The following is a 26,806-nucleotide window of genomic DNA, read 5'->3' on the forward strand; positions in this document are numbered from 1 at the left end:
TTTTGTAATCTTTTTGTTCTTTTGTGTTGGCATTGGTTTTTGCTTGAGAACTCTTCCATGGATGCCAAATTTGGCCTGTGACTTTCATTTTAGTGGAGACATGAACACTGACCTTAAATGAGGCCAGCAATGCCTGCAGTTCCTCGGCTGTTTTTCAAAGTCCTGGATGATCAGCTGTCGCACTTTTGTAGCAATCTTATTTGGTTGACCACTACTGGGAAGGTTTGCCGCTGTTCCCAGTCTTCTCCATTTGTGAATATTGGCTCTGACAGTGGTTCGCTGGAGCCCTACAGCCTTGGAAATGCCCTGTGACCTTTTCCAGACTGATAGATTTCAATTACCCTTTTTTTCAAACTTTTTCTGGAAAATTGTGTTCTTTAGAGTTTGTAGCCTACTTTGCTAGTTTCCGGAATGATCAAGGTCAAAGTCCGGATTTAAATCCAATTGAGATTCTGTGAGTCATAAATATGCAAAAAAATACAGGAGGACCTAGTCTTTCACAGCACCGTAATGACTGAATGATTGCACCCGGAAATTTTTGCTTGCATAAAGAAGCTGTGAAAGGCGAGTGACAATGAAGAGCAAAGCAGGGGCAGCTAACAATAACAGTAGCACTTAGTGGCATTCATAGTCTGTATTTAAGTAGCTAACATGAGTTGCTCGACAAGAAAAGAAAGGAAAAAGTGCCAAGTGCCAAATACCTGTACCATGGAGTTCAGCCGTAGAAGGCGAGTGACAGTGAAGGACAAGAAAGGACAAAAATAGCAAGTAGCGTCAAGTTATAGCCTGGAGCGTAGTTGCCAGCATGAGTGACTAAAGAAGGAAACAGTTGGGGAAAAAAAGTGCCAGATGCCTACATCATGGAATACAACTATGGAAGGTGAGTGACACTGAAGGACAAAAATGCTTAATTTACACGGAGCAGCTAACAACACCAATAGTGGCTAGCAATGAGGGAGCTAGTGGGGAGCCATATCCTGCAGACAAGTGACTAACATGAGTGGTTAGAGAAGGAAACAGTGGAAAATGCCTGAATGACAGGACACAGTAACTATCACATTCAGGGCTCAGCTGTGTGTAGTAAGTAGCTGTTAAGCTCTAACAGCACCACCAGGACAAGCTAACTTCTGGTCAATCGGGATTCTGTAGTTGTAAAATGGCTGCCAACATGTCCAATTCTTCAGGTTTTGTAGTATGAAAATACATTTTGAAACCTATAAGTCTTTAGAATGTATGTTGTTTCATGAATTTGTCAATCTTGTGCATATGAAGAATCCTGAATCCAAAATCTCAATCGATGAATCCATTCCAGAACGTAGTCACCCTCTTATTTCGATCTTGTGTGTCTCCAAACTTCCGATTTCCAACGCTAATCTAAAATCAAAACACCTCCTCTGAATTCAGCATGAAAGCTCAACACGCTAGCAATTAGCGTGTCACTCATCACGTTTCAAAGCAGTAACCACGCGTGGAGCATCGACGAGCGGAATCGAGTCGTGCTCGGGAATCGAGCGCGGCATCCGATCGGGCAGGCCGCCGCCGCGGGCGCAACAGGAAGAACGGCGCTCATCTCCACCAAAAACGCACAATCCGTTCTCACGTTTTCCCTGCGGGGGAATCAATCATCGTGTCTGCTTAATTATCGGACCCATCAGAATTGGCGAAATTGCTGCCGTGTGACCTCGCCATTGTCAGGAAGTCGTTAACCTTCAGTTGCCAATAAAATAAAATCCTACGGACGGTTAAAAACAATAGATGGAGTGTGATCATCGGATAATGGTGCCAAGTAAGTTTACCTATCGTCATCAACGATGGGAAATCGAATTCTGCAGATACAAGGAGATCAGACATGGCAAAAAGCCAGAAAGGTTAAAAATAAGCCAACTAGGATAAATAGGCAAACTGAGACTGGTGAGAAATTAGTTATGAATACTACTTGGGCAAGGGAAATAAATATGTTTCCAGTCTTGTGTGCTTGTTTAGGATGGTGATGGCCCTCGGGAAGAAACTCTCTCTGAGCCTGTTAATCCTTGTTTTGAGGGACTCGTAGCATCTGCCAGAAAACAGCAGGTCAAAGAGGTGGTGGCCAGAGTGAAGAGTCCTTAATAATGTCAATGCCTGATTGGGCAGAGAACAGCCCATGATTTTTTTACATTGTGTTGATAAGTCTCAGTAAGGCTTTTCTGTGTAATAAAATGCTTTTGTTATTTCCCTTTTTTTTAAATATCACTGAAAATAAGATTAAATAACAGTTAAAGTAAAATAATGGAATGAGCAAACTTATTTGATATGGCATATATTTTGTCATTTAAAAATGGAGTTTTAAGAATCAGAAAAGTATTTCTCAAATGATTACTTTATTTAGTAGTCATAATTTTATCACTATTGTTTTATTTTTTGTAGAACAAATTAGAATTATAAAATGATCATTAAAAATAATTGATAGTCATACATTAAAGAAAAAAAAATACTGTAATGCCTCATGTACCCTCTCAAGGTTTCTTCACTTTGCTCATGTTGAGGTTTTTGAGATTTTCTTTGCCCTCATGTAGGTTTTAGATCAGGGGATGGTGCAATAATAGTCTGTGGTTTGCAATAATCTGTGGTCTGCTCAGCCCTTTGAGACTCTTTGTGATTGAGGGCTATACAAATAAACATGACTTGACTTGACTTTCAAATACATTATAAAAAATAAATTTCGAATGAGCAAAACTGTCTGATAAAATGATAGCAGATTTTTTGAGAATAAGACAAAGAATACAGAAGATTGAGGAAAAAAATTACCTTTAAGGATAAGAATACAGTAGAACCCGTAATACGGCATACCCAATTTAAGCTATTTTGAAGTTACAATATGTACTGTATACTTTAGTTACAATATTTTGCACCCATACGTGTCAAGAACCAGAACAGAAACAGGACCCAATCGTGTGACGTTCTCACACAAGCCTTTTATTTTATGGGAAATGGGGAGTCATGCACGTTAGGAAGCCGGTCTGGCGTGGAAGGACAGGAAGCCAGAGACCGACGAGACCGATTCCCATTGCCCGAGTTGATATCGAACAGATGGGGTCGATACTGGACAGAAAGGGACAGACAGGATCGACAAAAAAAACAGGATATCGATAACTAACAGGAGAAACTAGACGGGAACGGAAAATGGAGAAAATGATAAACAGGGCCAAAATAGACGAAAACAAAACTGGAACCCGAAATTAAGCAGGACAAATATAAACGGGAACAATACCGGACTGAAGATATCCACAGGAAAACAGGACCAAGTCAGAACCCACGTCTTGCGGGACAGAAGTTCGTTTGACGGGCTGACCACCTAAGCAAGAGAGCGCTGAGCTTTATATGAACAGAAAGTCAATCTCTCAACGAGCCGCAACTGGCGCCACACGGGCGGGGCCAATTGGGCACCATGGCAACCGTGACACACACGGGCGGGGTCAATCGGGCACCATGGCAACCGTGACACACACGGGCGCAGCCAATTGGGCGCCATGGCAACCATGACAGTACGGTGGAAACAACAATATTTTGGTGCGTATGAGTATGCAATTGACATGTATCTTACATCTTTAAGATATGTGTCAGCCATTGCTCAACATCATAGACGATGCTGGTATTGGTTTGCGTCACGGCATGACGATGCTATTGGCGGAAGTCCCTCCCACAATGCCTTTCTCTTATTTTTCAGTTCAGAATCTTGAGTGACAAACTTAGCTATGCCTCCCAAGACCTGCAGTGATGCTAAAGGAATAAGCAAGAAGGTGTAACAAGTTGATGACCATTGAAAATAAAGAGGCTATCACAGAAACTAGCTAAGATCAAAATATAGTCAAGTAATACAATTTATATTTAAAATTGTCTTGCAAATGGATCATTTCTTTATGTAGAGGATTCAAACAACCATAGATTCATCTGACGCATCGATCCAGATCAAAACCACAGCCAAGAACTGGATTTATTCTATCGCAATACCGTGAAAACCATCTGCCCTGGTGTGTGATGTTCCAGTCGCCGTTTCCGAAAGTTGGAGTGAGAGAAGGACACGGGGAACGGGATTATGAACCGGAGCTCAGCCAGGGTGTTCGACAATAGGCCAGTTCTTGGGAATAATAAATAGCTTGACATTTTCCCTGTGAGGAGAGAAGGTCACCGCAATCCTCATGTGCTGGAAACGAAGCGACCCGTCCAAAAAGGGCCTCTCAATTCACGAATCGGCGTTTTTGTTTCTGAGTGCCTAGCGTCTGAATGACCTGGCTAGCGTCTGGGCCTAGCGTCGCCGATCTTACAAAGTGACACGATCGACGTATTGGCACCGGGCGAGATCCAAGTAATGAATCATGCGGCTCGCCTGAAGAGAGCTTGGAGGACTGCAAAGCAGCTCGAAATTCATGCCGTCTTGTCTGGAAACAAGAATAGTTATTAGGAATTGTTCTCGTCCCTTGAGATCATTCGCTGGAACGGTTAGTGAAGTAACTAGTAGCTCATATAGTAAGTAATAGATTGTTAAATTCCCTTTTTACCCAAAATTTAAATTGTTTTCCACACAATATCTATAAAAAACCCAAAATGGGACGTAATATTTCCTAGGTATCAAGTTATTGTTAGGTGGTTGTTTTAAATACAGATTCACCAACTGAGCTTGTTATTTTCAGGTAATACTAGAAGCTCTAGTTTATTGCGGCTTATGAGGACCAAAACCACTTACAATATACAAAAATGTGTGAAGTACCCCTCATTTTTGTAGCATATGCCGACTGGGGATAATGGATCACGGACGCACAGGTACGGTTCATTTCAGGTAGTAACAACAGCAAAAACATTTATGATGCAAATTTGCTCTTGGCCCCCGCTTTTAGCAATAGTTGACAGGGGATAATGGATCCTGGCAAAAATGGTGCAGTTCATTTTCGACCAGAAACAATAACACACTTCAGCAGCTTGAAGTGGAAAAAAAGCATTTCGTCCACCCCTGCTCTCAGCAATTGTTGACCGGGGATAATAAATCTATGTAATTTTAGGTGGTCCAGGGTGATACACCTCCAGATAATGGATCGCAGCTAAACGAGTGCAGTTCACTTTTTGTTGCTCTGCCCGCCCTCGATCGCAGCAACATGCAAACTCAAAAATACTCTCTCGGCATATAACATTTTTGACTTTAGAATCCCCACCGAGCCTTGAAACGAATCACGCGATGCATTCAATTTCCATGCGGTCGATATGAAGGTCACGGGGGATTCTGGCCACGACGACCTCCCCCGGGGGGGTAACGCATTGACTAATGATGACACGTCAGGGTTGGCCAATCCAGGTCAGAAGCTCTCCATTCGGCGAGAAAGGCTCGGGCGCACCATCTCGTGTCATTAAGTTCAGCGGAGCCAATTATTGGCTACGTCTCGCCACAACAACTCTGTTTTGCATATTAATCGGAAAGTCATCGGAAGAAGAGTTTTCCAATAAAAGTATGCAAATAGGAACGTCGGGGACGTCGCTCCCGTTTCTCTGGTGTTTAGTTAAACAAGCTTCCGCACTGTACAGTAGACTCCGGGATATGACGTTAATCGCTTATGAGATGGGGACGGTAAGTTAAATTCAGGGCTGCAACTGACGATTTTTTTAAGAATTGTTGAATCCGTTGTTTCTTTTTTATCTGATTTATTGATTAATCGGATTCTTAAAAAACACTTTGTCAATTTTTTCCTCTTTATTCAAATATAGATGTCACGACCAGAACAGAGACAGGACCCACTCGAGTAACGTTTCTCTAGGTTTTATTGGGAAGAAGGGAAAGGAGTGCATACACGATCTGGAGATCGCTGGTCGCGGGGTGTAGGTTGCTCAGACGCGGAAGTGGGACTTCCGTGGCGAGCGATGGCGGTGTCGAGAGCGAAAAAACGGGTCAGTAGCCGGGGTGGAAGAGCAAAAACGTGGTCATATCAAAAATGGGTCATTATTCGGGACAGGAGAGCAGACATGGTCGAGATCAAACAGATCGTAGCGGGAGAAAAACAGGAGCAAACACACAGGACAGGTGAAAAAGTGCTTGCCGTGTAAAACCGGAGATTCGCAGACGGACCGACAAAAGGGGACTGACATGACATGAGTTTAAATACTGACAGGGAGCCAATCTGTCAACAAGCTGCAGCTGGTGCACACGGCGGGGGCCAATTGGGCGCCATGGCAACCGTGACAATAAAGGTTTTGGACGGATAGAAAAATAGCGCACGGAATGTTCTGTAATATAAAACAAAAAAATCCAAGTGTTTGTCTGATAACAACAATAAACAAAAATACATATTATTGTATCCTATACCCCTGCAAATATGTAAGTTACCAGTTTCCTACCATTTTATTCAAAGATTTGGACTTATCATACAATACAAGAATGACGAAAGAGCAATTACCTATGTTTTTAAATTGTTTTCAATAAAAATGATTTATTTTTATTACTTTTTATTTATATTTCTCTTTGAATTCTATTACCTTACTGCCCATTTTGCACATCTGTCCAGCTGCTCCTCTTGCATGATTCCACCACTGTACAGTACTCATAACTATGATTATTTACCTACTACTGCACATCCATATATTTTTAACATTATATTCTCTCAATTAGTTTTGCACTACTGTACAGTATCGTCTGACTTTTACTATCTACTTATTTTACTTCATATATATTATTGAAGGGCGGCACGGCTGGGTGGTTAGCACGTAGCCCCGCGCTGCAGAGGTTCAGGATTGAAGTCCAGCTACCAGCCTTCCTGTGCAGAGTTTGCATGTTCTCCCTGTTCTCCCAAAATGTAAACTCACTTTTCAAAATGTGTGAACACATTTGTTTTCGGGATTGAGTCTTTGAATATGATAAACATTCCCAAAGTGTAAATGATGTATAATATACTTAAGAATTTGCCCCTTGAGCTGAACATTCACTACAATTTTTCTTTTTACTTTATTTTATTAATTTTTTGTTTTTCTTCATATTTCTGCAGCACACTCCGTGCCCTCGAAAACATTTTAGTGTTTAACTGTTTCATGCCAATTTTGTTTGTAATGATGCAATGTTCAGTAGCAAAGGATTTAAATGAAATGGAAGATGCCTTTATAAAAACTGTCAGAAGTCGCCCCCTGCCGGACAAAAATAGTGCTACAATCCTCAACTTCACAACAAAATGCACTGCACATACTTGCATTGATTGTATGTGCTTAGTGTCTCATAAATCGCACGGCACAACAAAATGATGATGGAATTAGTTGCCAAAACTTTTAATAATCGATCTTAAGCGATTGTATCGATTCGTTGTTGCAGCCCGAGTGAAAGTGACATATAACGTGGATAGAAACCTATGCAAACGCCTGGTACCCCAGGTAAGAACAGTAAAATAAAATAATAGTATATGCTCAGTACTAAGTATGTGTAACACAGAAATACATGTATAACTCATTCGATGCCAGACATTTCTTTCAAATTTGAAGAGGCAGTGCCAGCCAAATTTTGCCGATTTGAATCCAACATACCCGTCCAACCCTAAGTGACTAAAGTTCGTAGAGACCCTAGATGTAAAAAAAAAAAAAAATCCCCACAAATCTTTTTTTATTTCTTTGGGCATTTAATCAAATACATTTAAAATAATGTTTTTTTTTTTTTTAACTCATCTCATTTTGAGATTTGAGTTTTTCCTTTCCCTCATGAAGGTTTTAGATCAGGTGTAGTCTGTGGAGCCCTTTGAGACTCCTTGTAATTAAGGGCTATACAAATAAAAATGATTTAACTTGACTTGGATGACCCCGCCCCAGGCCCTGCCCGCATTAAATTATAATGAACAATTCAACACAAAAACTCAACAGACAATAATTGCCAATTAGTAGATCTGTCGATTAATCAGATAAAATTAACCAAGGTTTGACCATATCATGGTAATAATTTGCAATGTTTTGTATTATTTTCAACCCACAATGATTATTTTAATGAAACCTTGAAAGCAATCCAGAGTATTTAATCATTGATCAAAGATTAACTGATGTCTTCTGACCATAAATGCCTCTTGAAAGAATTTACAAAATGGCCATGATTGTTTTATTCTAATTTCAGTAATTTATGTTGATTGGAAAAAAAGTCCAACACTAAGAATAACTTAATAATAATTTGTTTAAAGTAGAAATTATATAATTATGAAAATGAAATATTCTGAATAAGCAATCAATTTATTAAGAAAGTACTTGCTGCTTAATTTAATAAAGTATTTATTGATTAATGAAATAATTGTTGTACCTCGAAATAAAATACAGTACTGGGATATCCAACACGTTTCCGCAGAGCACAGAAACCGGTTTCATGACGATTTTCTTTTGTAATGAATTAAAGGGATGTTTTTAGAAAAATGCAAGATATTCTAACCCTAACAATCGATTTTTTTAAAGAGAAACAAAATAGAAATAATTAAATAAAATGTTTTGATTTAGAACAATTAAAAAAGATGCGTTGTTGTTGTTTTGTATGACAAGTCCAAATGTAATATGATATTTGGAGAGGGTAGTGGGAAAAGATTATCTTATCTTACATGGGAGCTCATCTCCAATTTCAAATTTGAGAAAAACATGATTTCATGTGCACCACTGGTTAGACTTGGTTTTTGTGAGTCTAAAATCAAGTATTTTTGGGGGGTATTTCTATGTTTTTTCTGGAAAAACGTGTTAGGTAGAATTTCAAAATAGAAAAGGGACTGCAGGGCGCCGCAGTGGTTAGCGCGTGTGCGGCACAGTTCTGAGGTCATGAGATCAAACCTCCTGTGTGGAGTTTGCATGTTCTCCCAAGCTTGCATGGGTTTCCTCCGGGCACGCCGGTTTCCTCCCACATTCCAAAGACATGCATGTCAGGTTAATTGGCCGGTCCAAATTGTCCCTAGGTGTGAATGAGTGAGAGAATTGTCTGTCCCTGTGTGCCCTGCGACTGGCAACTAGTTCAGGGTGTCCCCTGCCCACTGCCTGAGGATGGCTGGGATGCGCTCCAGCACCCCCGCAACCCTACAGATAATGGAAAAGAAGCTTGTTGTGGTTTAAGTTTATTATTTTTGTGCCCCATGCTCCAGTCTTGAGTAATAGATTACTGACTAATTGAGGCGATTGATCGTTCTACTAAAGTACTGTTTATTCAGACGTGATCAATTTACACTTTTATTGTTTTTAATTATTTAAAAGATATGAGTGTCCTAAAAATGGTTAAACCTGCTTCCCTGACATTCACTGATTGTTGCCAAATTCATTTTGAAATCACATTCCTGTCCTGTAATGAACCAATTGATTGGTCAGCATTTGGTCCGGAAAGAAAAGTGACAAAGTAATTTCAGGGAGCTGAAAATCAGACGAGTTCCCTGCAGATTTTGAACGTGATGGAAAAAAACGAGTTATTGGCCTTCTGAGAAATATGGGCTTGTCAGTTTGAGAAGTTAATTAGTTGAGGAAGAGACAACCGGCAGTGAACCTTTTCATTTTTTAAATAAATATGGAGTCTTTTTTAAGGACATTAAATTCTTGAAAAAAGATAAGTCTTCTTTATCTGCCGTTTGTGACAGGAAGACAGCCGACTACTCGGAAAAACGAAGTGGCTCCCCAGATTTCTTTTTGAGAAAATAAAAACAAATCTTTTCTTTTTGTTTATTATTATACAATTTCAATCTATTTTTAACAAATTTTCTTAAGTAAATTGATATATGCATTTTTTACAATAACAAAACATAATTTTATTTTATCGATAAAAACAGTCCTTTAATTAGAAAAAATATCTATGTTTTCAAACATATATGTATTTTATTTTTTAAAGAAAATTCTAAAATTATTTTTCTTATCCTCAAAAACTACAAAAAACATGTAACGAGAAGAAGAAGAAGAATTTTAATGCAATAGATTGCTAAATTTAAGATAGTTTTAGAGGGGTATAAAAAAAGTTTCATAAGATTCATATTTATATGACAAAAAATCATTTGTTATGGCATATTTTTTATTTAATCCATAATTATTTTAAAATCCTCAAAAAATCATGATCTAATTCAGTGAATTGTTTTGCTGAGTTCAAGATGTTTTTAAAAAAGTTAAAAGTATTTTTCCTTGAATACATTTGATTTTTAAATGAAAGATTAATATTTTTATGGCAAGTATTTTTGTACATGTTTTAGTTAACTCATTGGTAATTTAATCCTAAAAACAATAACATATTTAAAGCAATAGAATGTTTTGCTTGGTTTAAGATATTTTAGGGGAAGAAATAGGGAAAAAAAATCTAATTTTTGAAATTCCAATGAGAAAAAAATAGATGTATTTTTATATATATTTTATTACTATTTCTCTAATAGTTTCAATCCTTGGAAAAGCAAAAAGATTTATGGCAGATGTAATTTTATATTTTTAATACTCAAGTATTTTTAATCCTTACAAAAACCTAAATTGTTTAACTCAATAGATAATTTTGCTTAATCTGAGATTTAAGAAAAAATCTGTTTAAAATGTATTCCTGCTTTTATAAGATTAATATCTAAATGAGGAAAATGCGAAGTCATGTTTTCTCATTTTTGTCTAGGTCGAAACCTATACAATTCATAAAGTAGTAAGTACATAAAGACCTAGTGTGTAATACTTGAACACTAGATGGCATTGTATTGGCTAATACAAAGTTTATCTACCATAATGCCTACTTGCACCAAAATCGATATTTCGGTTTAGATAGTCTAAAATAGGATCCAATTGCGGACGACAAAATTTTTACTTAAACATAAACCTTCCCTCTCTTTCCCCGAATGGCATTTTTGACTCTCACATTCAGTTAAGAAAGTTTAATCTATCATATTCCCACTTGCACCACAGCTTAGACCTTGTTTTAGCTAGTCTTAAAATTGGAGAAAGGGTTTATTTTTGGTTTTATTTTCACAAATGCGATTTATGACTCTCGCGCTGAGATAAGAATTAGGTAAGAAACTATAATAATATTGTAAAGAAGTTTTTTAAATATTTCTCTAATATTTGAATAAGGGAGAAAAATTAACAGTATAACATTTTTAGAGGGGTTTCAAAATATTTAAATTAGAAAATACGGTAATTATAATGAGAAATATTGATTACTTTTATTTTGAATAAGATAACATCCACCACACACACACAATTCCTCTGCTTCACTTTGATCAAATCCACCATTTTGCCACTTGCACCACAACTTAGACCTTTGTTTGTCAAGAACCGAAACAGGATCAGGACCCAAATGCGTGACGTTCTCACACAAGACTTTTAGTTTACGGGAAATGGGGAGTCATGTACGTTAGGCAGCGGTCTGGCGTGGAAAAACAGGAAGCCAGAGACCGACGAGATCGATTCCAATTGCCCGAGCAGATATCGGACAGATGGGGTCGATACCGGACAGGACGGGACAGACAGGATTGATAATAAAACAGGATATAAACACTCGAGTGGGTCCTGTCTCTGTTCTGGTCGTGACATCTACATTTGAATAAACAGGACAAACCGGACGGGAACGAAACTGGAAACCGATATCAAACAGGACAAAATAAATGGGAACAATACTGGACAGAAAATACCAACAGGAAAACAGGAGGAGTCAGAACCCAAGTCTTGCGGGGCAGAGGTTCGTTGACGGACTGACAAAGGAAAAATGAGCTTAACTAGATGGAAAGCCAATCTGTCAATGAGCCGCAGCTGGCGCCACACAGGCGGGGCAAATGTGGCGCCATGGCAACCGTGACATTGTTTATCGAGTCTAAAATTGGATCTGCCGTTATTTTCGTCTAAAAAAATTTGCACCAAAACATGAACCTTTTATCCATTTTCCCAGGTGACTTTTTTGATGTGAACCAGTTTAATCTACCCATTTGCACCACAACTTCGATCTCATTTTAGCTAGTCTAAAAATAAATAAAAGATTCCTGTTTTGGTGCAAGAATAAAATTAATTAGATACATTTTCACGTACAAATTTTGACTGTCGCGTTCAGATTTGAATAAAAACCATACTTAGGGAGGGGGGGCATCCCAGACCAAAAATCCGCTCCTAATCCCCAGGCAGCAGGGCATCAAATGGTGCTCCGCAGTGCGGTTTTTGTATAAACAGAACTAAGGCATATTTACCGCCAGCTAAAGGCGTCTCTCGGGGCCGGCTGAACATCCTTCACAGGTGACCCCAGAGGCCCCCCCTCACCTGAATTTTTTTCTTACTTCAAAAAGGGTGGAGGTCATTTCAAACACACACAAATTCACACATTTCAACTACAAGCACACGCTTGCTAGCAGCGGGGGAATTTATGCTGCGCGGTAAACAACTTCAGGAAGCTCAATCTGAGAAATGAGCGAGACCTTCACGGACGATTTTGGAGTTTAGGTGAGAGGGGAAAATAAGAAAGGTCTGCGAAACTCAGGTTTGGATTCTGGCGAACCGCCTTAATGAGGACCATTAACGGCACTGGCTCGGATTCCCGAAACGCAGGGGGAGGACGGAAAGATGGCGGCTAAAAATAAAACTCCTGGAGCGGAGAACGGATTCATGAGGTGGGCGCTTGTTAAAGTAAAAATCCAAATGTGGAAAGGAGGAAAGAAAGAAATTTGACGGTACATTCTAGTGGAAATGGGGAAAAAACGTTTGCAGCGGTGCTTTAAATCAAGATTATAATTATTCTTTAAGTATATATCTCTAGTGAAATGTTTACGATTTGTAATATTATTATGATCTCAATGTTTGTTTCATTCAAGAGCGCTTCCTCCCAACAGTCAATGTGAATGCGTGAAAATAAGTATTTTTTTTTAAATGTGTTCACACGACAACAAGGATATTAATGTATAAAAAAAATTGAAAATATGAAAATCTAGACAAGCATTTTTTCAAAAAATAATTTTTTAACTCATAAAGAACATTTCAAAAAATTATTTTAAAGTAATAAATAATACATGTACTACTAATAATGATAATATTAATAAATATGTTTGTGTGAGAATAATTACATTTTTAAATTAGATAAACAATAAATAAAAAATAAGCATGATTGCACGAAAATAAAAGAATGAATAAAAAATATGTTTTAAATTATAAATAAAATAAATACAAACATGTTTTGAATAATTGTGATTGGGCAAAAATTGATGTATATGTAATTAAAAATTAAAAATAATTTTAGAAATAAAATAAATTATTTTTCACAAGTGAAAATAACTATCACTATATAAATGATTATTTTAATTAAAAATATTTAAAAATATTTCATAAGACTGAAAATGCTGGTCTACTAGTGATCCCAAGATCCAAGAAGAGGTCGGGAGGTTCGAGAACGTTCTCTACCCAGGCCCCGGTGCTGTGGAATGCTCTTCCCACTGAGATTCGATCTGCAACCTCAGTGGAACTGTTTAAATCTAAGCTTGAAACACACTTCTATTCTATTGCAATAGTCTTTGATCTGTGCAGCCCTTTGAGACTGTTTGTGATTAAGGGCTATACAAATAAACAAGACTTGATTTAAAATATATATTTTTAAAGAATTAGATACATCGATCAAATAATTAGAGATTGTGTGAAAATAAATTGTTCATATTTTTTAAATAAAAACTAAAAACATTATTGCATGGAAATATTTTTTAAAAATAAAAAAATAAAAAAAATGTTGAAAATAAATATAACCAGATGATGATAATCTAATACATAATTTTTGTTTTTATTTTAAAGTTTAAAATAACATATAGAAAGATTATTTTAAATGTAGCCATTTTCCTATTTAAAAATCATACAAATAAAATTAAAATTATTGAAAAACATAAATAAATAAAAATATTTTCTTTATCAATTGAAATATTCAAAAACGAAAAAAAATTAAATGAATGTGATAGACAAAAAATACACGAATGCATGATTAATTACAATGTTTGGATTAAAAAAATGTACATATAAAAACGTTTTTTTAATAAATACATGATGTTTTCATTCATAAATTCATACATAGATGATTGTGTGAAAATCAAAATAATATTTTAACGTGTTTGTGTGAAAACAAATGAAGAATTTAACATTTATTTTTAATTAATACATGAAACAGTAAAAACATTTGATATTAAATGTGATTGGGTGAAAATTAAAATAATGTTTTATTTGAAAACGTGATAAATGCAATTTTAATAATCATAAACATGTGAAAATAATCGAAGAATTTAACATGTATTTTTAATTAAAACTTTAAACAGTAAAAATAACTTTTAATAAGAAATGTGATTGGGTGAAAATAAAAATAATATTTTTAATTCAAAAATGTAATAAATAACATTTTATAAAATATACGTGTTAGTGTGAAAATAAATGAAGAATTTAACATAGATGTTTAATTTTGTAACAATAACAAAAAAGGTATATTCTATTCTATTCTATTCTAAAACTTGAAACAGTAATTTTAGAAATAAATGAATGAAAGATAATTAAACAAGTGATTAAAAAGAAAAAACATGATAAATGTGATCAACCCCAGTTGGGTCGCCTGGGTGAGAGTATATGATGTTTTTAAAGACCCTGAACACTGTGACACCAGGTAACATCACTGTTAAAGTGATCCTGTCAAAATAAAATCTTTTTTTATTTAAAAAATGAATAGATCAAAACATTTGGGGAAGAAAGTTAAATGTGACATCAGGTCAAATACTCAAGTGGTATGAGAAATCTTGTGTTGAAAAAAAAACAATAAAATCATTCCGGACCTGACATGTTTAAAGACTGTGATGTATCCGCAGTGAGCTGCACGGAACGATTGCCAAAAGTCGTTTCGATGGCCATTCGCCTCCAAGGAATCCCGAAAAAAATCAGCCTGTCAAACTCAGCTCTTGTCCGCATTCTTCATTGTTCTACCCGGGGTTCGAAGATCTTCTGAGGTTTTTACGTCCTTCGATCAGGTCCCCGTTTATCAAATGGCCCTCGCTTGTGTTTCCTTCTCTTCTTTTGTCAGTACGTAAATTGCTTTTCATCCTTTATTATTTCGCACACGGCGCTAGCTAGAGTTTGACCCTGGGCGAGTGCCGCCTGTGATAAAAGGAGAATAATCGCTATGTTCATCCTCTGTGCGCTAATAAAGTGCAACGCGGGCACCAGCTCTCTAGTTTGCGGAGTATCATCACTGTAAATCGTCAGAGCGCGAGCTACTTACAAAATGAGCAAGTCAAAATAAATAAATTAAATTTAGCAAGCTACAGAACAAGAGAGCTGTTGTTAATCCCTGCCAGCAACAACAAAAGGTTGAGCAACCTGAATGTACCGGAGTGGCTGAAAAGAGCCAATAGCAGGAGTTGGTCTGAGCTGCCGTAAGCAGCTAACCATCAGCTAGCGGGAGAAGCCACTCAAAGACCAGTAAAGGATTGCAAAAGCAAAGCACAATTTGTCAAGCGTCAGTACCTTGAATAATGGAACTATGAGTTCAGTGAGTAGTTAGAGGAGGAAACAGTGAAAAAAATGAATGATGATAAGTGCCAGATACCTGAATGATGGGACACGACAATGTTCGCTTGCACGAGAATCTGTTCAAGGCAAAGGACACTGAAAAATTAAGCAGGAGTAGCCAACAATAACGGCTCGCGTCAAGCCGTAGCCAGAGTGGCTAGAGAAAGAAACAGTGGGGGAAAGGCCAGATGCATCAACCACAGAATTCAACTGTGGAAGATACAGTTGAAGGAAGCTTTATTTACACTGAGCAGCTAAGAATATCAATAGTGGCCAGTGGTGAGCCAAAGCCACAGCAACGTGGCTAACATACGTGGCTAGACTTTTGCTTGTTGACCAGCTGTGAAAACAAGTATCACAGAGAAACAAAGGAGGAGCAGCTAACAATAACAATAGCGGCTAGCAGAAATTAATAGCTTGTAACCAAGTGGCTAATATCTGCGACTAGAGAAGGAAAAAGTGTGTGTGTGACCTGAATCACAGTACTCGGCTTTGGAAGGCGAGCGACACTAAAGGACAAAGCAGGAGCAGCTAACAATAGCAATAGCGTCATGGTCAGCAGTATGGCAACACGTGGCTAACATGAGTGGCTAAAAAAGGAAACAGTGGGCAAAGAAAAACATCAGATTCCTAAATTACAGGACTCAGCTATGGAAAGAGAAACCAAGCTTTATTTACATGGTGCAGCTAAAAATAACAATAGTGTCTATAGGCAAACCACAGCCTGCAGCTAAGTGGCTAACATTAGTGGCTAGATAATGAAACATTGGTACAAAAGGTCAAAGACGACAAGTGCCAGATGTCTAAATCACAGGACTAAAATGAGTGGCTAGAGGAGGAAAGCGTAGGGAAAAAAAACAAAGCTGCCTGAATAGTAAGGCTCTTGAGAGCTGGTGTAAGCGGCTAACTTTAGCCACTAGCAAGAGGAACTACTAAAATGCCTTTACTTATTGGAATGACAAACGTATCAATCTGAACCTGGCTAATCTCACAACAGAAACAAAGAAGAAGAAGAAATAATTGCTGTGTGTTTCGACTGCGTTATTTTAAATTGCATTGGCTCCCTCTGCAGGTTCTTTTGGAGTAATGATTTTTAATGATCTCCAAAACCAAAATATTTTATGCATTAAGACTCCACTTTAGAATCAACATGGGATAAACACAAACTCTTAATACTTGAGGCGAAATTCAATTAGCCAGCCGGTGAACAACCTCCATTTTTTAATAAGCGCAAAGGGAAACTCTGAATTTATTGTTTCTGTAACATCGGCAAAAACGGCTCATTTTCTTCCTCCTTCTTTGGAATAAATCTGAAAAATTGCCAAAGTCTACTTCAGATGTGAGTTTTAGATTTTACAGTATATCTCCCCAGGATATGGAGTCCCCCGCCTTGAGACGTTTTCACTTTACGATGTGGAACTTTGTTGTGTGCCAAGTCATGTCTCTAAACTGCCAATCTGCTATTGGTTGACATCCTATAAAATTCTGGTCTGCTATTGGTTTTTGTCAAGTCGTAATGCAAATGCCAGTATCCAAGTGGCTGAATGACCTCCCACGATGCCTTTTCCTCTATCTGTTCCGTTCAGAATCTCAATTGCTTCGTAAAGACTTTCCAAGGTAGTGCGATACAGTACTGTAGTTTTTATACTGTATTTTCTAAGGCTTGCAGTGAGTCTAAAGGGAGAAGCAAGAAGATGATAACCAAGGAAACAAAGCTTTCGATTAGCAAGAAATACAAACACAACCGCTGTACCAATATGGTTAAAGCAAGGAAATCATCTCATGACATGACAATCCTACCCGAAGTTCTAAAATCAGCTTGAATTTGAATCTGCAGTCGCCCCTCACCCCCAAACCCCCGCCCCTGCATTCACCGCTACTCCACTTGACCAGCTTAAGTCACCTGACATCCAAGATAAATACAAATTCATATTCCTTTACATATACTGTATATTTCCTCATAATGTTATTTAATCAGGTACAAATGTATTACACTTAAAGGTGGTGCCAGTAACTTCAAAATATTCTACTTGCTGATGCCATCATTGCAGACTGTCAAGCTGTTTTGCACGTGCACGTACCAGTCTCACGTAGATGCGCTCGGATAAACTCTTCTTTTTTCATCTTTTTCGCGAGTTGGGTTGGCATTTGGACAGTATTTGAAACAGTCCTTTTCTTACTTTCACCGTTCTGACTTTTCATAAAAGAAAACCTTGAATACCCGCGTAAAATCACACACACACACACACCCCCACACACACACACCTTCTTTCCTCCCGCCTAATGCGCTTTGTGGCCAGAACACCAATGATAAAGGTATATAGGCACGGTGAAATAATATATATAAAGGCTTTTTGAACTCAGTCGGGCATTGTTAACAGATACTTATTTATTTTAAACTTTTTAAGAGACCTCGAAATACGCGCCTCACCCTTCTAGTATCTACCATAAACTAGTTTCTCCCTAGAATTGCATTGATGCTAAGGGGCCTGTCACACATACATTTGCGGCTGAATCACGGCTAAAATTTTGCGGTTTTTTTTTGCCCGTGGTTGCCCGGGATGGAAAATGCGCAAAATTTGACAACCCGCCGTTCGTCTGTGGTATGGCCGGAAAAAAGACGCCGGCGACTGCACCCGCGCGCGAATTTCCGAACTCGTGTTGAGCACCGCTGTATCTCTTCTTAACGGCGAACTCAATGCGTCCAATAGCGTCCGCCTCAAAGGCAGAAATTTCTGGCCGTGATTCAGCAGCAAATGTCTGTGTGACAGGCCCCTTAAGAGGGATGCAAGAAGACGATAACAATGGAAATCTTTTGCAATTATCAAGAAGTATAAAGAACAAATGCACACAAACCGAAATCTGCTCGTAACCAACGATTGGGACAACGATTAAAACAATGAGGCAAATAAAGCAACTAAGTATTGTAAAGGCATGACAATCGCCACAAGTGGAAGTTTAAAATCTGTTTTGGTTTGAATCAACAGCCTAGTCCTCCCTTCGCATACACCCACCACTCCACCGTACCAGATAAAGTCACGTCACACAAAAAGTAAATACAACTTAATTTACCTTAATTTTATATTCATCTCTAATGATATTTCATCATATGCACATTTATTAGACATAAGTAGTACTTCCTGTATACAATTATTTCTGTTTAAAAAAAGTATTGGTGGTTCTGGGGATTTACAACTCAATGGCTAATTACCATTGGTTTTTATCCCCTGCTACATTGCAATTTCAGCTCCCGAACCTTATCTCAAGATGTGAGAATGGCGTATCCCTGGGTCTACTGTACTCGCTATTAAAGTGCTCCTAAAAAAAATGAAAAAGTACTTTTCAGTTCAGACTGTTTCACTTCAGTTATTTGAGACTGAATATCAACAAAGCGAAACTGATGAAGTGGAACTGAATCCTTTCGGAAAAACGAGTCGCCTTCCAGTTTGTGAAGCGCCTTTTAAAAGTCAGAAACCAGCTCCCGGCCAACATGAAAGATCACAAAGCGTGGAGATCCATTTGCACCAGAAAAAAATATTCGTAGAGTACTCGACTGTGGTAGAATGAACAATACAAAACTCGGGATGAATCATACTAAGCTAAAAATGGCATGATTTGGTAGGGGGAAGACGCAGTGAAGTTACTTACATTTACTGGAGCTTTTGCAAAGATGCAGTTAACTATTATCCATTATCTACACCGCTTATCATCAGTAGGGTCACGGGGGTGCTGGAGCCCATCCAAGCCATCTTCGAGCAGTGGGCAGGGGACACCCTGAACTGGTTGCCAGCCAGTTGCAGGGCACAAAGAGACCGGCCAATTACCTTGACACGCATGTTTTTTTAATGTGGGAGGAAACCAGATTGCAGAGGAGAACATGCAAACCCCGCACAGGAAGGCTGGTGGCCGGATTTGAACCCATGACCTCAGAACTGTGCCACAGATGCACTAACCACGCAGGTGCTGTGCCGCCCACAGTGCAGTCAAATCTTTAAAAGAAAATGATGTTTTGTTTTCGGCACAGGAGAATCACATGCTAATTTTTGGTACAGGATTTAGCTTACCGCAAGAAAAAGAGAGCTCATTTATGAATGTCAAGAAGAAGCTACTCTTCGGAATAAAAAAAACACCTGCTAATTTATGTAATGAATTTTAGTTTTCTGTAAAAAAAAAGAAGACAATGCTCAATTTTTATGTGGAAAAAACAAGAATTCGGCATTGGAGATGTTGGTATTTTATGAGGTGGAAGGAGTTAGTTGTTAGCATGAAAGAACACAATGCTAGTTTTGACAAAGAGGAAGCTAGTTAAAAACATAGAAAATGACCACGCTATTTTTCATCACAGGATTTAGCTTTGTGCAAAATAAAGAACACAACACTATTTTTTTTAAGTAGAAGAAGAGGTTTGTTTTCAGCAAAGAAGAAAACAACACTAGTTTTGAGGTAAAAGCTGGTTTCTGACATAGAAGACTGCACTTTTTGCTGTAGGATTTAATTTCCGTGAAAAAAAAAGTTGTCAAGAACCGGAACAGGACACAAATGTGTGACATTTCTCACACAAGCCTTTTAGTTTACGGGAAATGGGGAGTCATGCATGTTAGGCAGCAGTCTGGTGTAGAATGATAGGAAGCCAGAGGCCGCCGAGATCGATACCAATTGCCCGAGCAGATATCGGACGGATGGGGTTGATACCGGACAGGACGGGACAGACAGGATAGATATTGAAACAGAATATCGAAAATAAACAGGACAAACTATACGGGAACAAAACTGGAAACCGATATTAAACAACGGGACAGACAGGATTGATATCAAAACAGGATATCGAAATTAAACAGGACAAACTAGACAGGAATGAAACTGGAAATTGATATTAAACAGGACAAAATAAATGGGAAAAATACCGGCCAGGAGATACCAGTAGGATACAGGACCGAGTCAAAACCCACGTCTTGCGGGGCAGAGGTTCGTTGACGGACTGACAAAAGGTGACAGAGAGAACTGAGCTTAAATAGAAGGAAAGCCAATCTGTCAACAAGCTGGCGCCACAAGGGCAGGGCCAATTGGGCGCCATGGCAACCGTGACAGAAGTTTTTGGCATCAAATTAGACCTGAGTTTTTTGGGGTAGGATTTAGCTTTCTGTAAATGGGGAAGACATCACTTATTATTAAAGAGGAAGAAGAAGCTAGTTTTTGCCTACAAGAAGCTTTCGTAAATTTTTGTCACAAGATTTAAATTCTGCCCCCCAAAAAATCACAATTTTTCAAAGGAAAACATGAAGCTAGTTTGCAGTATAGAATTTTAACTTTGAATAAAAAGTTAGTAAGCATAGATGAAGACCAGGCTAGTTTTTTCCAATATAAAAGTTGCCATAGTTTGCAGTTGTAGAAGAACTAGGTTCTTTTTTACAGAGTAGAAGAACATCAGGCTAATTTTCAGCACACAATTCACATTTCTGCCATAAAAGTTCATTTTTGAAGTACAAGAAGAAGCTAGTTTTTGGAATAGGTCGGATAAGACAACTATACTTTCAGAAGAACGAAATGCTATTTTTCAGCGTAGAAGACAACAAACCCAATTTTTAAGTAGAAGAAGCGCATTCCGTGAAGTTTCGGGGTATCTTTGAGTTCTATGATTGTATTAACGGTGCTAGAAACGAAGCCCAAAGTTGCCATGGAAATTGCAACTTTTAGAGCGCATAGAAGCAGTGTAGCGGTCACAAAGCTTGTCAGGCTGGCGCTAAAATGCAGTCAGGGACTGAAAAAAAAAGAAAAAGTTCTTGCCTGGAGCTGAATTTGCAGCGGCAAATGGCAGGCTGTGAGAGCAAAGCCAAACTGTTATTTGCCAGCGGAATCAGGACTCATCAGATAATGCCTGAAACCAAATTGGCAGTCAATATTGTGCAAGTTGTTGCTTTTTTTCCCCTTTTTTTTTTTTACTCAATTTACTCGCCACTGCCACTTGAGGCCAAAAGTCAAACTGCAGCCTCTGTGTCATGCCTTTTGCGTGACGCTACTTCTGGAAGTAAGCGACAGTGAAGAGCGAAGGAAGCTTTATTTACACTTCTGGAAGTAGGTTTTTTTCTTCTTTTGTCGCGGAAAATTAAATCCTGCGTGGAAAATGTTAGTTTAGCAGAAGAAGCTAGTTTTACCATAGAAAAAGCTCAGGATAGAAGACATGCTAATATTTGGCACGGTGGAGAGAAAGTTAGTTTTTGAAGTAGAACAAGAAGCTTGTCATGTCCTGCACGGTTGTCATGACACCCAGCTGGCCCCGCCCCTTGACACCGGCTGAATCGCATTGAACTGATTGCTTGTGAAGTACTTAAACGCTCCTTTTGGGACTGCCCGTTGCCAGATCATTGCTTAACCTTGAGGAAAACCTGTTCATGCCTGTTTGTTCTGAGTAATGCCTAGTTTGTAATTTTGATTACCTTTGAACCTCTTTTGTTTTGTCCTTGGTCCGTTTGTGTGTTGGACAACTTTTATTTCTCAATTAAAGGGAAAGATCGGCTACGCAAATGAGTTCCGACTTCCTGCTTCCTGGTTCGTTTCACGACAAAGCTAATTTCTGGCGTAAAAGAAGTTTTAAAGAAGAAGAAGAAGCTTGTTTTCAGCTTTTCCACAAAAAAGTCAACAAATCTAATTTTGAAGTTGAAGGTAGTTTTTGGCTGGGTTTTTTTTGCTGGTTTTTAAAGTATAATAAAAGTACAAGCACATTTTCAGCATAGAAGAAAAAGTAAAAGGGTTTCCGTGATAGAAAAACATGATGCTTGTTTTCAGGGTAACCACATAAATATTTGACACATAATTTAACTTTACACGAAAAATGAACATAGTTTTTGAAGTAGAAAAAGAAGCTAATTTTCAGCATAATAGAAGACCACACAATTTATTCTGCACAGAATTTAGCAAAAAAAAGAGGACGAGGCTATTTCCGAAGTAAATAGTAAATGTACTGCATTTGTTATAGTGCTTTAACTAGTTACTGGGGACATCCAAAGTGCTTTACAACACACTTCACACCGTTCACACACACACACGATCACACACAGATGGAGGTAGAAAATAAGTTAATTTTCAGCATATAAGACAATAGCAACTTGGAGTACAGGATTGAAGTATCTGAGACCAAAAATGACCACGCTAGTTTTTGAAGTAGAATAAGAAGCAAATTTCCGATGTAGAAGAAGACTACGCTATTTTTTTTGAAGTAGAAGAAGCTAATGTCTGGATTGGAAGAAGACTACACTAGTTTTTGTAGTGAAAGAAGAAGCTAATTTCCAGCATAGAAGAAGACTACGCAAGTTTTTGGAGTGGAATAAGAAGCTTGTTTTCATCAAAGGATTTAGCTATTCCACAAAAAAAGTCAACACAGTTCATTTTAAAGTGGAAGATAGCTTTCGGCATGGGAGAAAATGATAACTTGGAGTACAAGATTAAAGAAACAGCAACCATTAAAGACCGATCTCATTTTCGAAGTAGAAGAAGAACCTAGTTTTCGCTGAAAAAAACAAAAAGGCTATGTATGAAAACACACTCATTTTCAGCATTGAAGATGGCATAGAAGACGACAATCCAATTTTTTGAAGCAGAATGAGAATCTATTTTTCAGCATACAGACGCTCCCCTACTTACGACCATTCGACTTACGTAAAACGGTAGATACAAACATTTTTTCAGGATGTCGAAAAATATCCGGACATTGCTGTAAGTTTGACTTTTTATTGTGTGCACCTTTTTCTGAGTACAGGACAGTACTGTAGTGCTTCTTTCCGCCACTACCAGCCAGTGCTGGCGCTGTGAGAGGTCCCCCGGCATCCACCCGGAAAAAAAAAAAAATCCGCTTCCCCTTCCTTGTTCATATGTAAACATTCTATACTGTCTATACTATGTTTATACTATCTCCAGCGCGCTAAGAACTTTGACATTTTTATTGTTTAATATCTCGTGCATCCATTCAGTATGGTTGGTGTAAAGTGTAAAGAAGAGGCATGCCATTTCTTTTGAAATGAAAGTGGAATAAGAAAGCTCGATGCGGTTGAGAAATTGGTTGGATAGCTTTTTTTCTGCCACTTTTTACCACGGAGGAGGACCTCTTGAAGCGTATCCTCCAAAAGTAAGTTAAACTTTATATACTTATCTTTAGAGAGCATATTATTTTATAAAATGTTTATTTTTTTATGACAAAACAATAAAGGTTACTTATGCAAACTTTAAACATACTTATATAAACCCTAAACATACAAAATATAGGACTGAAGCAATTTACGAACAAATTCAAGTTACAAACAATCGTCGTTTGTGAGTAGGAGAGCATCCGTACGACGCTAATTTTGGGTGAACAAAAAGTCTCTATAATTTCCAATAACAAAAGTATTTTTTTTACCGGCTGTCATTAAATAAGTTTAAAATCAAAATCAGTGCCCTCCGTTGTGCCAGACGCTAATGCGTGCTGTAGTCAAAATAAAATATAAGAAGGAGGGCTTTTTCCTGTGATTTTGCATCAAACTCTGCCAAACACAGCTTGATTCCGAAGCCGATGTGAAATGCAAACAAAAGAACAGTGACACAAATTCACTCCTTTACAAAAGAAACTTTCCACATGTGCTTTCACTCGCATTTCCTTGCTCAACCCTCCTGCTGTGACCACTGACAATGTGTCTGGATTTTCTTGGACAAATTCAAGCGTTAATGTGGCGATAACCTTCAAAAGACTGTGAAAAGAGGAAACAGTATAGTGGGGGGTCAAACAAGTGCAGCTATACGTCGAGCACAAAGGGCATTGCACGGAGACGGAGGCATGCTCATTGAGAGACTCCGAAAGGGGTTTTCCTTAATGAGTCGAGACGTTTGCTGGCCGGATTTTTTCCCGCAAAGTGATTCGTCCTGCGCTGAAATACACTGGAAGGTGACGCGGACATGCTCAGTTGTCCATCAGGTGGATTCGAATTGTCATGATTGCTGATTCGGGGCACCTGCGAATGCCCCATTGGCGCCAACAGCCCTAAGCGCTGATTGGTTCACTGATCCTTTTTAAACCCCTGTCTTCCAAGAGGATGCTGTCAGACCGTCCCACGAACCTATGCTTTTGCTAGGCAAGCTCCTATCCTCCGACAATCTCCTGCCCTGTTTTCTCCGGCCTGTTACCTGTTGCTGACCTGTTTCTGGACCCGTTTCTGCCCTGCTCTTCTGTCCCGGCCATGGACCTGTTTTGCCCTGTTTCCTACCTGATACTTGTTGCCGACCTTTTTTCTGGACTCGTTACCGCCCTGTCCCGGCTATCGACCAGCTTTCCTGCCGCCCACGACTATCCCCGCTCGACACGGGAGTGCCACTTCCGCGTTCCTGCCATCAGCTACCCGTGTCCGACGATCATCGGACCGTGGAAGCAAGCACTGCTTTCTTTCTCAATAAAACTAAGTAAAACGAACGCTATTGGGTCCTGTCTCCGTTTCTGGCTTGTGACACAAATGGGAAATTTAGTTCGGTTTGAATTGGGATTCGGGACGATTCCAGTCCAAAGAATTGCTTTATCTATTTGCTCAAAGTTCAGAAGATTTATGACCAGAGCTGTATCGTTGTGACTTAAAAAATATCTATTTAAAAAATGTGGGTGTATATCTGACTCATAACTGTTGGGAAGATTATTTTCATATACTGTTTTAAGCACATGTTGTAGGTTTGTTATTTGAGTAACTTTTTGTTTTTTTCTACCTTTTGTTTTTTTTCTGGTGACCATTTTTCTGGTTGGATTCTGCCATTTTCCATAGCTTAAACATTATAACATTTCACAAGACAACACGAACAAAACGTCATATAATTGACACACTTTAAGATGGTAATAACAGTATAATAACACATTTGTCACACAAAGACACCGAAAATATATTATTTCAGTATACAACTGATTTTCATCTAATATGGTAATGAATTACAATAACACATTTATTACACCGAGACAATTTTGTTTCAAACAACATCGAATAAAATGTTCATAACTAAAAGACGGTAGACAATTTTTCTCATATCAAGAAATGTTCTACAACAGTAAACCTAACTTCTAATAATAACAACTCGGTAATTACATGGTAATTACATAATAATAAGATCATTTGTTATTTTAGGAATCCAACTGGTAGCTTTTCATACTAATCAGTAACAAATAATGATCTTCTAGCTTCAAAAAGGTAGTTGACCCCTGCTTTGAATAATCATTGCTTTTTTATATAGTAATGGCAACAAAATAATACACAAACTACATTAAGAGTTTGTTTTTTAAATAATGAAATCAATGATGGATTAATTTAAATTTAAGTCAATACATTAGTTATTTACCTAGTCAATCATGCAATTAATTAATTATAACTTACTACATTTTTAAAGATGATAAATAATTTTACTAATTTTAAGACATTTTCTATCACAATAGATCTACCTCTTTTAATTACAAGCTGGTAATAACATAGTAATAACATAACTGATCTTGGAAATCAAACTCTTAGCTTTTCACTAATCAGTCACAAAAAAGTAGCTCTCAACTTCAAAAAGCTTGGTTACCCATGTTTATGTTTTTAGTTTTATGTGTTACGCTGAGGGACTACAGAAGAAAATGAGCACATAGCTAAATCAGATTTCTGTAAACACAAATCATAAAAGGAGTAAGTATTTTGAAATGTTGTAAATAGATTTGATGTTTTTAGTCTTTCTTGTCTGGTAATAAAAGATAATGTGTGTGTTTGTGTATATTATATAAAATTTATATATAAACTACGATAACCTTAATTTTTAAATCATTGCAACCTGTAGTAAGATGATAACATAGTCATAACACCACAATAAGCGTAATAACAGAACCCTAATAACATAACTTTTTAGAAATCAAGCTGGTAGTTTTCTCGCTAAGCAATAGCACAATAATTAACTCTCAGCCCTGTTTTATGTTTAGTATGTCTTATCTTAAGGCAGGGGTGTCAAACTCATTTTAGCTCAGGGGCCACATGGTAGAAAAATGATACCTCAACTAAAGGGCCGAGGGTCTTTTTAGAGGTTCACATTTAAACTATTATTCAGGGATGTAAAATTTGATTTTAAAGGATTATCGAGGATTTACTTTTCCTCAAATTTGTTTTCATTCACTAATAATTAATCTCTTGTATTGTTTATCAACTGTGCATTTGTAAAGAAAAATAATTAAAGGCAAGGGAACTTTTCATTTCTGTTATTTTATTTTATTTGGGGGGAGCTCATGACAAACATAGCAATGCCAACACTAATTTAAGTGATTCAATTTATTATTTTCAACTCTTTCTGCTATTCATTTTATTTTTTTTTCTCC

The 26,806-nt window shown here is 37.8% G+C and overlaps 1 protein-coding gene across 2 annotated transcripts in view; it reads right to left on the reverse strand.

Annotated features, from left to right (window-relative positions):
• tnr (tenascin R (restrictin, janusin)) overlaps window positions 1–26,806 on the reverse strand; it is a 230,878-nt gene that overhangs the window by 203,229 nt on the left and 843 nt on the right. The window lies entirely within an intron of this gene.

Source organism: Urocampus carinirostris, chromosome 1 (assembly GCF_059441175.1).
Source record: "Urocampus carinirostris isolate Australia breed hairy pipefish chromosome 1, RoL_Ucar_1.0, whole genome shotgun sequence".
NCBI lineage: Eukaryota > Metazoa > Chordata > Actinopteri > Syngnathiformes > Syngnathidae > Urocampus > Urocampus carinirostris.